This window comes from Halichoerus grypus, chromosome 9 (assembly GCF_964656455.1).
Source record: "Halichoerus grypus chromosome 9, mHalGry1.hap1.1, whole genome shotgun sequence".
Taxonomy (NCBI): domain Eukaryota; kingdom Metazoa; phylum Chordata; class Mammalia; order Carnivora; family Phocidae; genus Halichoerus; species Halichoerus grypus.
The window spans coordinates 50,048,931-50,065,741 of NC_135720.1; the positions used below are offsets into that span (position 1 = coordinate 50,048,931).

Below are 16,811 nucleotides of genomic sequence, written 5' to 3' on the forward strand. Positions count from 1 at the left end.
GTCTGTCTTGCCCTCACTTTTGAAATATCATTTAGGTAGATATAGAATTAAATATCAGTTTTTTTCCAGCACTTTGAGGGTTTCTCCATGGTCCCTTGGCCTTGATTCCTGCTGATGTCATGTCTGCGTCAGCGTAATGGTCTCGCCTTTCTGGGTGATTCGTTTTCTCTCTGATTTTAAGGTTTTCCCTTTGCCTTTGACGTGTTCTGCATACTGCACGACGCAAGGACCAGGATATACAGCAAACTTCTTTACTGCTTCTCCAGCCAGAGGATAGAGTTTGTGGTCCTTTTTTCACTGATTTCTCACTGTAGCGCTCCTGGGCTCAGGGTTCTGTGGAGGGGCTTGTCCCAGTACCCCAGTCTTAAGTACTAAAGATGTCGTCTTCCATTTTCCAGGGGGATTTAGAATCTCAGCTCCCAGGGCCTGTATCCAGGCCACAGATCCCCATGGGCTTTATACACCAGCTTATTCTTTTGGCTCTGATTCGATTTTTCTCTTTGTTCCTGGCACCTGGGAATCTTCTTTTTTGTCTTTTCGGATTCTCCATTTAACATGTGTTTAACAGTAGGAAACAAAAAAATGAAAGTCTTGAAAACAGGAGATTTATTTTTCTACCTCAGGAGATTTCCAGAGTGCTATTTTTTTTTTTTTAAGATTTTATTTATTTATTTGACAGAGAGAGACACAGCAAGAGAGGGAACACAAGCAGGGGGAGCAGGAGAGGGAGAAGCAGGCTTCCCGTGGAGCAGGGAGCCCGATGCGGGGCTCGATCCCAGGACCCTGGGATCATGACCTGAGCGGAAGGCAGACGCTTAACCGACTGAGCCACCCAGGCGCACCTCCAGAGTGCTATTCTTAATGTTAGCTGAAGTGTTTAATAATGTCCAGAGCTCTGAGTTCTTATTGACTGATTGACTGATTGCTTTATTTAACCAAGAGATTAAAAGTGACATTTTGTTATATACACAGCCCTTGTGGACGATACCCTTGAGCTCCTGTTTCCTGTTTAACTTGAGTCTGTCAAAGCCTGCAACCACCCTAGGCATGACTAACGATCTTGGAAGATTTTTTTTAATACTTCTTTAAATGAATCTTTCTATAGAAAGATTCTTTGCCATAATCTGAGGTAGTGGTTTTCAGAGTATGGTTCCTAAATCCTCAGTACCAGCATTATGTGGGATTATATAGTATACATTGATCCCTTGTCATTCATTAGATATTCTTCTTTGTCATCCTTTTTTTAAAAAAAAGATTTTATTTATTTATTAGAGAGAGAGACAGAGGATAGCAAGAGAGAGCACAAGCAGGGAGGAAAGGGAGGAGCAGGCTCCCCACTGAGGGCTCGATCCCAGGACACTGGGATCATGACCTGAGCCAAAGGCAGACACTCAACTGAGTGAGCCACCCAGGCGCTCCTGTCATGCTTTTTAAATTAAAGTTTGATAAAATATTTGGATTGGCACTTTGTTTTTGTTTTTTTAAAGATTTTATTTATTTATTTGACAGAGAGAGAGAGAGCCAGAGCAGGAACACAACAAGCAGGGGAAGTGGGAGAGGGAGAAGCAGGCTTCCTGCCAGCAGGGAGCCCGATGCGGGGCTCGATCCCAGGACCCTGGGATCATGACCTGAGCCGAAGGCAGACGCTTAACAGCTGAGCCACCCAGGCACTCTGGCACTTTGTTCTTAATTTAATTTATTTAATTAATCTCTACACCCAACATGGGGTTCAAACTCATGACCCCAAGATCAAGAGTTGCATGTTCTTCTGATTGAGCCGGCCAGGTGCCCTGAAGTTTGATAAAATGTTTGAACTAATAGGTGGTCCAGTGATGGGTACTTTTTATAAATAGATAAAGTATGAATTTTATGGCTTGATTTTTTTTTTTTATACAAAGAGTACTTATTAATTCTATGGTATAAATCATGTTAAATACTCTGATAAAAATGATACATCTGTTGCTATATCTATAATTTCCTTATACTTGAGCATTCTTTATTTAAAAAAAGTACTTAAAAGTTGAGTGTTAGATGTGGAATGAAGGAAATGTTTTATATCTGTAAATTAATTGCCTTATCTTTTTTTCATAATCTGCCCACCCCAAAGCTCAGAAAAGTCACAGTATTATTTATGCAACTCCTTTTAATGGTCCCCATGGATTTAAAACACAATTGGCATTGTTACACTTCCTTCCATAGAGAAAATGTATGCTTTTTAAATAAATGTAATATGCTTTTGTTCATGAAGAATGTCATTGAGTAGTGCCAACTATTTTAGGATACTAAAATAAAAATATTTACAATCCAAAAATACTTTAAGATTATTCTTAGAAAGATGTTCCATTGTTTTTAGTCTATTACTTAATCTTATAAAAGTGCTATGAAAAGGGAGAAGATGGCCGTCCCAGCAGTGTCTGGGCTGTCCCGGCAGCTCAGCTAGTAAGGGGTAGGTAGAGCTGAGATTCGAACCCACACAGTCACATAGAAGATGGAGTGGAAGGAAAATTCGTGCTCTTTATACTACGTATCAACACTATGCTTTGCATGTCATGACACCTTGCAGCTTAGGTGCGATGCTTTAGTATGACTGTGGTCAGGCCGTTTTCCAAGTCCGTGCGGCCGCCTGTTCAGGTATATGGTATCGAAGGTCGTATGCCACTGCTCTTTATTCTGCTGCAACTAAACAGAATAAACTGGAACAAGTAGAGAAAGAATTGTTGAGAGTAGCACAAATCTTGAAGGAACCCAAAATGGCTGCTTCCATTATGAATCCCTATATAAAGCGTTCCGTGAAAGTGAAAAGCTTAAATGACATGAGCGCAAAAGAGAGGTCCTTTCCTCTCACATCCAACCTGATCAATTTGCTTGCTGAGAATGGTCGCTTGGACAGTACCCCTGGAGTCATTTCTGCCTTTTCGACCATGATGAGCGTCCACTGTGGAGAAGTACCGTGCACAGTGATCACTGCATCTCCTTTAGATGAAGCCACTCTTACTGAATTAAAAACGGTCCTGAAGAGCTTCCTAAGTAAAGGCCAAGTCTTGAAATTGGAAGTTAAGACTGACCCCTCAATCATGGGTGGAATGATTGTATTGGAGAGAGATACACTGATATGTCTGCGAAAACCAAGATTCAGAAGCTCAGCAGGGCCATGCGGGAAGTTTTCTGAAAGTGTTGATTTTCTGTCAGTGAAAATTCCTAAACTTGGAGCAACAATAAAATGCTTCCTGAACAGAAAAAGAAAAAAAAAAGTGCTATGAAAAGCAAACTACATGATATTTCAGAGTTCAGAGATTTGATTAGATCATTTAAATAAAGTTTTTGCCAAGGAACTGAACACATGAAATGAATGGTAGCATCATTGTGAAGATTTTCAATACTCATGAGACTTATAATTAGCTAAGTACTTTATTTTTTTTTTAAGTACTTTATTTATTTGAGAGAGAGAGAGAGCACAAGCAGGTGGGAGGGGCAGAGGGAGAGGGAGAAGCAGACTCCCCGCTGAACAGGGAGCCTGACGCGGGACTTGATCCCAGGACCCTGGGATCACAACCCGAGCCGAAGGCAGACTCTTAACCGACTGAGCCACCCAGGTGCCCTAATTGAGTACTTTAAACAAAGCCCACACTGTGCCTTGTATATAGGAGTGTTCAGAAAATGTTGGCTGAATTTAAATGACCAAGTTAATCTTGACCTGTTAACCTAGTAGCATAATGTTCTCTTTTTCACTTAGTAAGCTACTCTTAGATACGTTAGATATTGTGAACTGGCCCTCAGTGCCCCAGAAGGTAATTGTAAGATGTAAACGTGGAGGACAGTGAAGAAAATATTAAATATTAGAGGAAAATATTAAGTCTTAGAGGGAAATATCCTACTAAGTATTGATAAAACCAGTCTATAGACATGAAGTTTTTTTTTTTTAAAGATTCTATTTATTTATTTGACAGAGACACAGCGAGAGAGGGAACACAAGCACGGGGAGTGGAAGAAGGAGAAGCAGGCTTCCCACAGAGCAGGGAGCCCGATGCGGGGCTCGATCCCAGGACCCTGGGATCATGACCTGAGCTGAAGGCAGACGCTTAACAACTGAGCCACCCAGGCGCCCCTAGACATGAAGAATTAAAGAAAAGATAGTTGTTTAATAGATTTAAAAATGAATATTCACCAAAAAAGACGATCTAATTTAAAAATGGACAAAGGACTTGAATAGACATTTCTCCCAGGAAGGTATTCAGATAGCCAATAAGCACATGAATAGATTTTCAACATCATTAGTTATTAAGGAACTTAAAACCCACAGTGAGATACCACTTCTCATCCACTGGAATGGCAATAATAATAATAATAAAAGGAAAATATGAACTGTTGATGATGATGTGGAGAATTTGAATCCTCATACATTGCTGGTGGAAATATAAAATAAGGTAGATGCTGTGAAAGATATTTTTGTGGTTCTTCAATAAGTTAGACATAGAACTGCCATCTGACCCAGCAACTAGGTAAATACCCAGGAGAACTGAGAACAGGTGCACAAATGTTTATAGTAGCACTATTCGTAATAGCCAAAAAAGGGAAACAACCCAGCTGTCTATCAGCTGATAAGTGGATAACCAAATGTGGTATATCCATACAATAGAATATTATTCAGCCATAAAAAGGAGTGAAGTACTGATACTTGCTACGATATGGATGAACCTTAATAATATTAAGTGAAAGAAGCCAGATACACAAAGCCACATATTGTATGATTTCGTTTATTTGAAATGATCAGAATAGGTGAATCTGTGGAGACAGCAGATTAATGGTTGCCAGGGGCTGGGATGAGCAAGGAATGAGGAGTAGCTGCTCAATGGGTATGGGGTTTCTTTTTGGGATGATGAAAATTTTCCAGAATTAGACAGTGGTGCTGGTTGTGCAACATTATGAATGTCCTGGAAATCACTGAACTTCCAGTACATTTAAATGAACTTTAAAATGGTAAAGTTTATATTATGGGAATTTTAGCCCAGTAAAAAAGAATATTCAGTGTGATTATAATTCTCAGTGAAATATTAAAGTAAGAATTTTAAAATCAAAGGAAACTTTATTTCAACATTGTTATTTTGTGCTTAGAAAAATTATACAACATGCTTCGTGAAAATATGTATGAAGTCAAATAAATATTCTTTAGAGCAGGTTTCAATACAAGGTATGTGTGTTTTGGGCCTCATTCAGAGGGATTTTGCCGGGTAGAATAAAGCACTAGGAGGCAGTCTCATGCTGGGTACTGTGATTGGTACATTGCCTTTTTTTTTTTTTTTTAATTTTTTAAAATTTTTATTTATTTGACAGAGAGACAGCGAGAGAGGGAACACAAGCAGGGGGAGTGGGAGAGGGAGAAGCAGGCTTTCCGCTGAGCAGGGAGCCGGACTCAGGGCTCAATCCCAGGACCCTGGGATCATGACCTAAGCTGAAGGCAGACACTTAACAACTGAGCCACCCAGGTGCCCCTAGTACGTTGCTTTTTAACTGGCTGGCCCTCTTTGTAGTCATGAGCAGTGTCTCTCAACTGTTTACACTTTCCTTGCCATCTTCTCCTAGATCTGCTTGACTGCTTACTGTTGTGAGCTTCATGCATGCCTTTCTGACATGAAACTATATACTGCTCAATTAGCATTAATAGGGTCTCTATCGTTAACTAACCTACTCCTTCACTGACACTGTTTCCAGCCACTTTGGATAAACACCTGGTTTATCTTGCTTCCCCACGGTCCTGTTCAGTTATCTAGATCCTTTTATATTTCAGCATTCTCACTTCTTCGACCTTGCCAAGGAAACCTGGACAGCAAGGACCCCAAGGACAGGAATAGGGGGAGGGGTGAATGAGAGCTAATGAAACAAAGGCCCTGTCTTCTTTGTGAAATCTGTTAGAAGAGGAACTGTCCATAGATGTGAGCAGTATGGTTCCATATAGACCTGCTATTTCCAGAAATCAAACATTATTTAATGTTTGTTGTACAACTTATCTAGTAAATTTGTGTTTTTATTCAATGTAGAACATATAGGCTGTCTTGAGAGTAGTTATTTCTTTCCCAAAATATGTTCCACAGAATACTAGTCCCTGGTAATATTACTAGAAGCTCTGCTTTGGAAGGGGGAGGATCCCATGGTCAAATATATTTAGAAAATGCTGCTTAATCCCCCTTGGAAGTCCATAGCACACTGTAGTCTTTAAGGTCTCTGAAACATAGTCAAGAAACTTGTTTGACTCAGCATTTCCAAACTTACTTGAGCCCAGAATTTTGGTGGGGAGGAAAGAGACAGCATAGCTATTAATATCTTACATAATAATATCAGTTGGGAAGACATTGTCTTAGAGCATTGTAAATTTCTACAACTGCAGCTTAAAAAAAAAGTAGCTGTATTTATTTACTTATTTATTTAAATTCCAGTTAGTTAACATATACTGTTCTATTTTTTTTTTTTTTTTAGTTTTTATTTTAATTCCAAAAAGTAGCTACTTTTACCGGCTAGTACCAAAAACTACCTGTCCTTCATATGTTCTATGTAATATGCATCATATGTATATAGTTAACCTATAAATTCTCTATCAAGATAGACCTCATTTTTCCCCCTTTCCTTACAAGTGTCAGATTGTTGTCTTTCAGTGATTTTCTTGTTCTTTCTTCCTTAATCATATCAAAATATTTTTTTGAAAGGGTGACGAAAGCACTTAGGACATTCCCAGTTTTAAATAAGTAAACAGCTCTGTTAAAGCTGTAGTACATATATTTGTTGAGCCTGTTATAAAATTTCAGACTTGTCTAATTCAAACACCCTTTGAAATCCAAGTCATGTTTTCATTTACTAAGGATTTTTGTTGAGACAGGCCCTTTCTTAAAAAAGTAATTAGCCTTGGATGTAGAAGGTATAATTAATAAATAAGCACAATTCATTACTTTGTTAATTCTTCTCTACAGAAAAGAGCTGGCACTCAGTGTTTATCCTTTATTAACATATAAATATGTAGACACTGAAATTATGTATCACAGTATATTTCTATGAAATACATAGTAGGTATCATTTTTTCTCTTTCAGGTGTAATTAGTGTAGGATTTTAGCTTTAAAAAGTTTTAGCCTTTTCATGTACTTGAATTTCTTTTCTCTATAATATGCCTCTCATTACATTGTCTTTCTTGTTTTTGAGAACTTTATAGTTTATAATGGATATTGCTAATATTCATCAATAATCTGTGAGGCTCTCTTATAGACGGGATAAGATTAGATTGTTGTGGCTTGCCCCTTTTTTTGTTGTTTCTTTAGGCACAGTGCTTGAATCTAATGGGGAAATAAAGCCTCCGGCATTGTGGCTTGGATTCCTCTTGTGTGTTTTAGGGGTGTATTATATTTCCATTTAGATCTCCTCCTCTGTCTTCTGACGGATGATGACCCAGGTTTCTGTTCAGAGTTGTTTCTGGGTGGTTGGCTCCTGGTCCCGTACAACTCAGCCATGTCGGGCAGTGATAGAACATGGTCTTTCAGAGATTCGCCCAGATTTACCAAGAAGTAAAAATGACTCGCAGGTGCATTCCTGATGAACCAGAACAGATCTTCTCTCACAAGACCGTCTTGGCATTTCGACAAAGCATGAAGTGAAAGCTTTTTGTTTTTGTTTGAGTTGGCTTTAAGACTAATTTTAATTTTGTTTGCTTAGAAATTAATGTTTTTCTCTTGTATTTGCTTTTTCTAGTCACAGGCAGCCTTTCTTCTCAAATGGTGTCATGTACTTTGCATTGTTAGATGTGATCTGCCGGCTCTTATGGCATAATATTTTCAATTCTGTACATATTCTGTTGTCTGAATTAGAGGGAGTTTGAGAATGAAATTAGAATTGCTACTGTAATTTTTTTTTTTTTTTTGTGATGATGAATTCCTAAAGTCAAAATCCTATTTGTCTGTTTGGAAAAATAGTAACCCATAATGATATATAGATATATATCCCTAGCAAACAGATGATTTGTCCACTGGAAGTTTTATCTTTAATACTGTTTTTGGTCAGATTCTACTCTCCTATATATATTTTGATGGTATGTAAAAATTTAGAGAATAATATAGCTTCTTAAAAAAGGCTTTCTATGGGGTGTCTGGGTGGCTCAGTCGGTTAAACATCTGCCTTCTGCTCAGGTCATCATCCTGGGGTTCTGGGATTGAGCCCCAGTGGCTGGCTTCCTGGTCAGCGGGGAGTCTGCTTCCCCCCACCCCCCACTCATGCTCTCTCTCCCTCTCAAATAAATAAATAAAAATAAACTCTTTAAAAAAGACTTTCTAGCATGATTGTGAACGAGAACTGGGAATTTCAATTCTTGTTTTTAGTCTTTGCTCTTTCATTCTGTAATTACATGTGGGCTGGTATTTATTTTCTTATGTAAAAAATTGGAAAATACCTCCTTCTTTTCTACCTCAAAGAAATTGCATTGCCATGAATAAAGATCCCATGTAAAGTCTAGTTGCTATTTATGTAGTAAATTTGGGACAATCTACTATTTCTTGCTTTTTTTTTTTTTAAAGATTTTATTTGACAGAGAGAGACACAGTGAGAGAGGGAACACAAGCAGGGGGAGTGGGAGAGGGAGAAGCAGGCTTCCCGCTGAGCAGGGAGCCCGATGCGGAGCTCGATCCCAGGACCCTGGGATCATGACCTGAGCCGAAGGCAGACGCTTAACGACTGAGCCACCCAGGCGCCCTCTACTATTTCTTGCTTAATGTATTCTGACACTTTACCAAGGCAAACCTTTTCTAGGTACTTATTTTTTTTATTTTTTTATTTTGTTTTTTTAAAAACACTTTTAAAATGTAAATTGAATTAATTAACATATAGTATATTATTAATTTCAGAGGTAGAGTTCAGTGATTCCTCAGTCTTATTTAATACCCCGTGCTCATTACATCACTAGGTACTTATTTCTTAAGAGGATTCTAAATGGAAAGGTAAAGAGAGATAGTTTGAGGTATCAAGTTGTTATCTAAAACTGTTTTAATATCTATAAACTTTAAAAGCTTTAACTTCTAAGTCCATGGTGTGATTATTTTTTATTTTCACCCTCTTACCAATTTCCTTTTGAAACAACCCAAATGGTAGAATGCAAAAAAATTTATATCACCTTTGGAAAACTAATGGAGAGTCTCATTCCCACTGTCATCCTATTGAAGAGCTGTGGTAGGAAACAGTAAAGGTAAGAGCAGGGTGAGGGTATACGTCAGCCTGCCAGTTGCCAGCCAGCCCATTCGGGAGAAATTGGCTAAGGAGGTCGATCAGAAAGCCTGCCTCTCCATGTAAACCTGGTAGCATGTGCAGGCTGGGAGCTGGGGCTGGAGACAAAAATGGGACCAGTGCTGTCAGTAGGTAAAATCTGTATCCTACCCTGGAGCTGCAGGAGGGAGCTGACTCTCCAGTGTGTATCCTGTGTGCTGCAGCTGTGGGGTCAGAGTAGACGTCACGGTGGAGGGGGGTCCTTAGTAGTAAGTGAGTATAGAGGAGTTTCCTACCCCTACCCGCTTCAGGCTAAATGGGGAGGCTGTGCCCTATTCGAGAATTCAGCTGTGATCTGCACCATCTAGTACAGTGTAGGCCAGTGCTGTCCAGTAGAACTGTCTGCGGTTAGGGAAGTATCTGTGCTGTGCAGTATGTGGCCACCAGTCACACTTCTTTGGAGCCCTTGAAATGTGGCTAAGAACTGAATAACTACCAAAAGCCTTAAGAAGGGCTTTCCTATTTCGGTTATTTTTGTCTTAAGGAGTTGATAGACAAAAGCTATTCATTACAACATTGTTTTTAATATTAAGAAGCATATGTAATATCAGAGTAACAGAAATGTACTGGTTAAAGCAGTCTGTTTCATTCCCAGACAGTGGGATAATATGCAGCCATTGAAATGCTGATGTAGATAGACATTTATGGACAGAAAAGTTTTTTCCAATATGTTAAGTGAAAGGAGATTGGTTACAAAACTGTGTGGTTAGTGTGTTCCCATATTTTTGTGTAAATATTTGAAGATATTGTGTGTGTGTGTATGTAAACACATACATAGATAAATAGGATCTGGAATTTAGGCATCAAAAGATTTATCTTTTTTTTTTTAAAGATTTTATTTATTTATTTGACAGAGAGAGACACAGTGAGAGAGGGAACACAAGCAGGGGGAGTGGGAGAGGGAGAAGCAGGCTTCCCACTGAGCAGGGAGCTCAACGCAGGGCTCGATCCCAGGACCATGACCTGAGCCGAAGGCAGACAGACGCTTAACGACTGAGCCACCCAGGCACCCCCAAAAGATTTATCTTAATCCTCGTTCTACCATTCACTTTGTGCAAGTTACTTAATCTCTCAGCTTCTTCAGTTTTTCCACTGTAAAAGAGGGATTAAAAATAGCACCTATCTCACTGGGTTGTTTTAAAGATTAAATGAAATAACATGGCAGAATTGCTTAGCAGGATGCCTGTATTATCCTGTTATAAGATCATATAAAGCATCAGCTTTTTCGTGGTCATGGTGATTATTATTGTATCATATGTGTATGTGTGTAGGAGAAAGCTTAGGAGTACATAAAAAGTACTTGAAGTTGTCTAGTAGGATTGCAGGTGACCTATGTTTTCTTCTTTGTGCTTTTCTACGTTTTTGGATTCTGGTATTGCATTTGGGCATATATTACTTCTATAATTTAAAAATGTTTAAAATGTTTAAAACTTTTGGGGTGCCTGGGTGGCTCAGTCAGTTAAGCTTCTGCCTTCTGCCTTCAGCTCAGGTCATGATTCCAGGGCTCTCTGCTCATCGGGGAGCCTGATTTTCCCTCTCCCTCTGCCTGCAGGTCTGCCTACTTGTGCTCTCTCTCTCTCTCTCTGTCAAATAAATAAAATCTTAAAAAAAACCACAACTTTCTGTGTGCCTAAGTAATTAACAAATGATAATACCAGTTAAGCAAAAATGACTCATGGTAAGTGGATGAAAGATTTATGATACAGATTTATAATATGGATTTCATCACTCTCTTTAGAGATGCACAACTATTTTTGTGATTATAGAAAATCTGTAAAATTAAGGCCGTTGGAAATGTAGTAGTGTAATCGAAACACATTCCTAAATGTAGAATTAGAGTTTTAATCATGTTTACATCTGGGAAGACTAAGACAAGTTATGTTTTAACTTGTATCCTTCATAATCTGGGCAAAAACAGTACATTTATCTCTATTTGGAAATGGTTTTGTTTGTGATTGCTTATTTCTGGGGTTCAGTCGCTCTAATGGTGTTGTAGATGGTTAGCAAAGCTGTAGACATCTAGGTAGAGTATTGCTTTGGTGGAGAGCATTGAATTTTGTATTTCCAAAATTGTTGGCCACAATCTTTTATATTTCACTTTGCTTAGAATTTACATGTGTCAGGTTCTGTTCTAGGCTCTGGGGAATGAGATGAACGAGAAAGGTGGCAGTCTTTCCAGGTAGGCAATCAAACAACCAGAATAGTCAGATGTTAAAGGTGGGTATGATAAAAGTAAGTGGGTACAGTAGGGTACCAGTGGAGAAGTGGTCAATTATATTTTGAGTGAGGGCGGATGGTGGGCAGAGAAAGGTAAAAAGGGGCTATCAAGAAAAGGCCAGGATGTGGAGCTGGATCTTGAAGGTGAGTGTCTCAGTATTTGCAGGTTGGGGTCAAGGCCTTTCTGGCAGTGAACCAGCTATGGTTTGAGGCAGCATGGGGTATTGGGCAGCCTGAAAGTGGGTTGGTGTGGCTTGAGGTAGAATACAAGCCAGAGGCCAGCCAGTGAGAAAGCTGGAGAATCAGGTCAAGGAACTCTAGTGTTGATGTTTTCAGAAATAGGTTTAGGATAAGAGAAACTGCTGACCATTTTTTTGTTTGATCAGATCTTTTAAAGAACGCTCACTTTTTTTTTTTTTAGGATTTTATTTATTTATTTGACAGAGAGAGACGCAGCGAGAGAGGGAACACAAGCAGGGGGAGTGGGAGAGGGAGAAGCAGGCTTCCTGCCGAGCAGGGAGCCCGATGCGGGGCTTGATCCCAGGACCCTGGGATCATGACCTGAGCCGAAGGCAGACGCTTAACGACTGAGCCACCCGGGCGCCCCCAAAAATGCTCACATTTAATAGATGCCATAGATTTAGATTTGAGGTGTTCTGAACCATGGAAATTTTATGTGAGATCATGGTTTTTCTTTCTTTTTCTTTTTTTTTTCTTTTCCTCTTCTTCTTCTCCTCCTCCTTCTTCTTTTTTAAAACGATGTGGATCTTACCATATCACTAAATTGACAACTGAAACTATGTTGGTATTTCCTGATTTAAGAATAGCCTTCCTGAAGGTTCTTTCAGCTCCTTCTTCCTTCCCTATTCCCTAAGTTCCCCCTTCTTACCACTGCACCTGGACCAAACTCTGACTCCCACAAGGTCTTGTTGCCCCTGCTATAGGGACACCTTTAAAGAATTTGTGAGTTAGAAGTAAAGGAAGGGAGGAAGCTGGGGAAAGACCTGTAGTGGTTCAGTAGCTGATTTTGCCATACTCGCTCGCTTATAAGGAGGCTGTTCTGTTCTGGATCATAATCCTGTGTTGCTTGATTTGTTTTTTTCCTACTCATTAAAACAAAATTTCAGATCTTTAACCAATTAGATATTCATTTGGGCCAAAGTTAGCAAATAATTCTGGGAAGGGTCTTATATGAAGTCTGGGCAGATGTTTACTTTTTCTTCCTGCCCTGTGGATTCTTCTCTCTCCATATTTAAAAAATATTGAAGACTCTGCTATCACACAAAGCAAAACAGTATAACACCACCTCTCTGAGGCCTTAGTGCCCCCGTTCATAGCCTGTCAGTTTCTCCTCACCACTAACTATTAAGGGCAGCCTAGCATTTGTTGCAATCTGACTTTGTTTCCACTTTCAGTTTAGTTAAAAAAAAAAAATTATTGAGTGCCCACTGAATAACCAGCCTTGTTCTCCATGCAGTAAATAACAGTGAACAAGACAGCTGTGATACTTTTCCTTTGGAAGTGTCAGTGGAGAAAACTGTTCTTTCTAAGCTTCCTAAATACCTCCAATAGATGTTGACAAATCTAATAGACACTTCTCTCAACACTTGAAATCATCTATTCTCCCTTCTGAGAGGAGGGAAACCCTCTGGTTTTTATACCAATATCCTCTCTCCTGGGAGAAGAAGGCTTTTCCTCTGAGTACACATTCTGAGTCTTTGTGTCATCCTCTTTCTCTTAAATGTTTCTTTTTCAGACTCTTAAATGTGTTTATTTCAGGGCGCCTGGGTGGCTCAGTCGGTTAAGCGTCTGCCTTTGGCTCAAGTCATGATCCCAGGGTCCTGCGATCGAGTCCCTGTTGAGCATGGAGCCTACTTCTCCCTCTCCCTCTGCCCCTCCCCCTGCTCATGCTCTCTCTTTCTCTGTCAAATAAATAAAATCCTTAAAAAAAAAGTTTTTATTTCCCAAAAGTGCTCTCTACTAATTGCCCTTCTCACCTTTGCATGCAAAACACTTCTGGAGCCATCTTATCCCTGTGCTGATGACACCTCAGTTTTTTGTCTCCAATTGCACACTCTCTCCCGAGTTCCAGATCCACATATCCAAGACTGCTATCAAGGTGCCCCACGAACATCTCAAACTCAATCATGTTTGATAGTAAAATCAACATTTCTCCCAACCTCAAAGCTGTAATGCTTTTCCTTGTCTCTAAATTTTACAACTGTCGGGGCGCCTGGGTAGCTCAGTCGGTTAAGCATCTGCCTTTCGCTCAGGTCCTGGGATCGAGCCCACATTGGGCTCCCTGCTCAGCAGGGAGTCTGCTTCTTCCTCTTTGGCTCCCCTTGCTTGTGCACGCTCTCTCTCTGTCAAATAAATAAATAAAAATCTTTAAAAAAAATCAAAGAAATCGCACCATCTTTTTTTTTTTTAAAGATTTTATTTATTTATTTGACAGAGAGAGATAGTGAGAGCAGGAACACAAGCAGGTGGAGTGAGAGAGGGAGAAGCAGGCTTCCTGCCAAGCAGGGAGCCTGATGCGGGGCTCGATCCCAGGACCCTGGGATCATGACCTGAGCCGAAGGCAGGTGCTTAACGACTGAGCTACCCAGGCGCCCCAAAATCGCACCACTATCTATTCAGTGGTTTGTACCATCCTGGATCATTTACCCTTAACATATCATATTAATTCTGCCCAGCCCTCTTTTTATTGACTTCCTTTCTATCCTTATTGCCATTGTTCATGTCCAGTAATATCTTCCCTCCCTGTCTCTCCCCAACCTTTTAAAAAATTTAAATTCCACTAATTGACATATAATGTATTATTACTTTCAGGGGTACAAGTCAGTGATTCATCAGTCTTATGTAACACCCAGTGCTCATTACATCATATGCCCCCCTTAATGTCCAGCACCCTGTAATCCCATCCCCCCACCCCCCGCCCCTCCAGCAACCCTCAGTTTGTTTCCTATCATTAAGAGTCTCTTATGGTTTGTCTCCCTCTCTGATTTTATCTTGTTTTATTTTTTCCTCTCTTCCCCTATGGTCCTCTGTTTTGTTTCTTAAATTCCACATATGACTGAGATCATATGATAATTGTTTTTCTCTGACTGACTTATTTCGCTTAGCATAATATTGCTAGTTCCATCCACGTCATTGCAAATAGCAAGATTTCACTTTTTTCATGGCTGAGTAGTATTCTACCTATCTCTTTTTTAAAGACTTATTGGACTCACTGCTTCCAAAATTAGTTTTGGCCTATGATCCCACACTCCTGGGATGTATGTGGATTACCAGAATCTATTTAGCCATGGAACCCATAACCTGAACAACTTTTGACTTCTAGGTTATATGAGAACTTAAAAATATAACTAAAAGGATTTATTGATGTTTACTATATTCATCGTATGGAATGACCATATAGTTTAACAAAGTTAACATAAGTATATAACTATATATAAAAGTATTAGGATATATATAAAAAGGTAGATAATATAAGTCATCATATGTTAAATTCAAAATGAGTGGTATAATATAATTGCCATAGGGATTTAGAAGAGTGAGAGATCATTAATAGTAAATCCCTTCATGAATGGAAGAGAACAAAGGAAGCAAAAAGCCAGCAAGGGTTAGTGGAGGATGGGGCATGGCTGAAAGGGAGAAAAAGATGGAAGGAGTAAAGATACATGAAATCAAAGTTTGTCAAATTAAAAAAAACAAGTTTTCTATGGATGCACTGACTGCATAATGTATAGGGTTTAGTTGCCATGTTAGTGAAAAAAAGTCTTTTGATTTCATTCTCCTGTAGTTCTTCAGTTTTACTTAATTTATGGTGACTAAACTATGTTCCTAATCCTGGCTAATCATTTTTTAGTTGTTTATCTACCCTCATCAAACAGGTGATTGGGCAATAGATTGTGTTTGTAACCAGAATAAACACATCCTTTGACACCAAAAAGAACCTAAAATACATGCCTTCATGAATATCTTTTGTATATATATTCAAGCTATGTGATCTTCTGTCAATATTCTGAAATGCTCAGATAGCCTAGCATTTTTAAAAAGTCAGTTATTTTGGTGATTTCTTAATAGATAAACAATCCTAACCAAACTTCTTTAATTTCGATCTTATCAATTCCAGAGATTATTAATGTTTATAACTTAAAATGTAGGGCTATTCCCAATAAATGTATGTAGATTCATTTTTTAAAAATACACTCATTAAAAAAAATTCATTCAAGTCTTCATGTACATTGTATAGGTATCTTATTAATACATCTCTTTAGATTTTTCAGAAATTATATTTTTTCTTCATTACCATTTCAACTATTAGTATTTTTTTCAAGTTGGTCATACTAAGAATTGGCATATAAAAACTCAGTTTAATATAAGATGGTTCTTGGCTTTGGAATGGAAATGATAAGGTCATTAAGATTTTTCCTGACTCAGTAATATTAACATATAATATCCAAGAGCAGTGGTTTTCAAGCTCTTTTTGACTGTGATCCACTCTTGCTTTGGCTCTATCTTACTTATAACCTATGAGGTACACGGTGTTTTCAATTATTTTCTCCTCTAGTCCCAATTGAGGTGATTTCCCCTGATGGATGAGAAATGCTGGTTGCAACTCACTAAACTGATTTCGTAATCCATTAACGGGTTATAAGCTGCAGTTTGAAATGCCGTATCTTAGAGTAGGTTTTATAACTTAAAAAATTAATATATAACTTAATATTATTAAGTTATAACTTAATATTATATTAATATTAAGTTATAAATTAATATATAACTTAATATAACTTAAAAAATGCAGAGCAGTATGAGGTAGCAAATTCAAATTATGCATAATTTGTTCCTTCAGGTAACTCCTGTTGACATTTCAGAAATATTGAAGAAATATAGCATAATAGGAATTCAAAAAATATTGAAAGATTTAAAATGAAAAATTTTAAACCTTTTTCTCAGCCTGGTGCTTCTGTACAAAAGTAGCTATATATGTGCTAATATAGACATAAAAATACAATGACTTCTTTTGGCCTTTCCAATGTATTTTTATGTGTTTATTAGCACATATATATCTTCTTTTTTTAAAAAATTTTTTCAAAAATTTTATTCATTTTGTTTTATTTTTTTAAAGATTTTATTTATTTATTTTTGCAAGAGAGCAAGAGAGGGAACATAAGCAGGGGGAGTGGGAGAGGGAGAAGCAGGCTTCCTGGCGGAGCAGGGAGCCCAATGCGGTACTCGATCCCAGGACCCTGGGACCATGACCTGAGCCGAAGGCAGACGCTTCACCAACTGAGCCACC

At 38.6% G+C, this 16,811-nt stretch overlaps 1 protein-coding gene and 1 pseudogene across 6 annotated transcripts in view; both read left to right on the top strand.

Moving 5' to 3' along the window:
- The window catches only part of CDK19 (cyclin dependent kinase 19), a 171,104-nt gene that overhangs the window by 89,841 nt on the left and 64,452 nt on the right, over positions 1 to 16,811 (top strand). The gene's annotated exons all lie outside the window — the stretch shown is intronic.
- LOC118532126 (ATP synthase peripheral stalk subunit OSCP, mitochondrial-like) lies at positions 2,396 to 3,251 on the top strand (annotated as a pseudogene).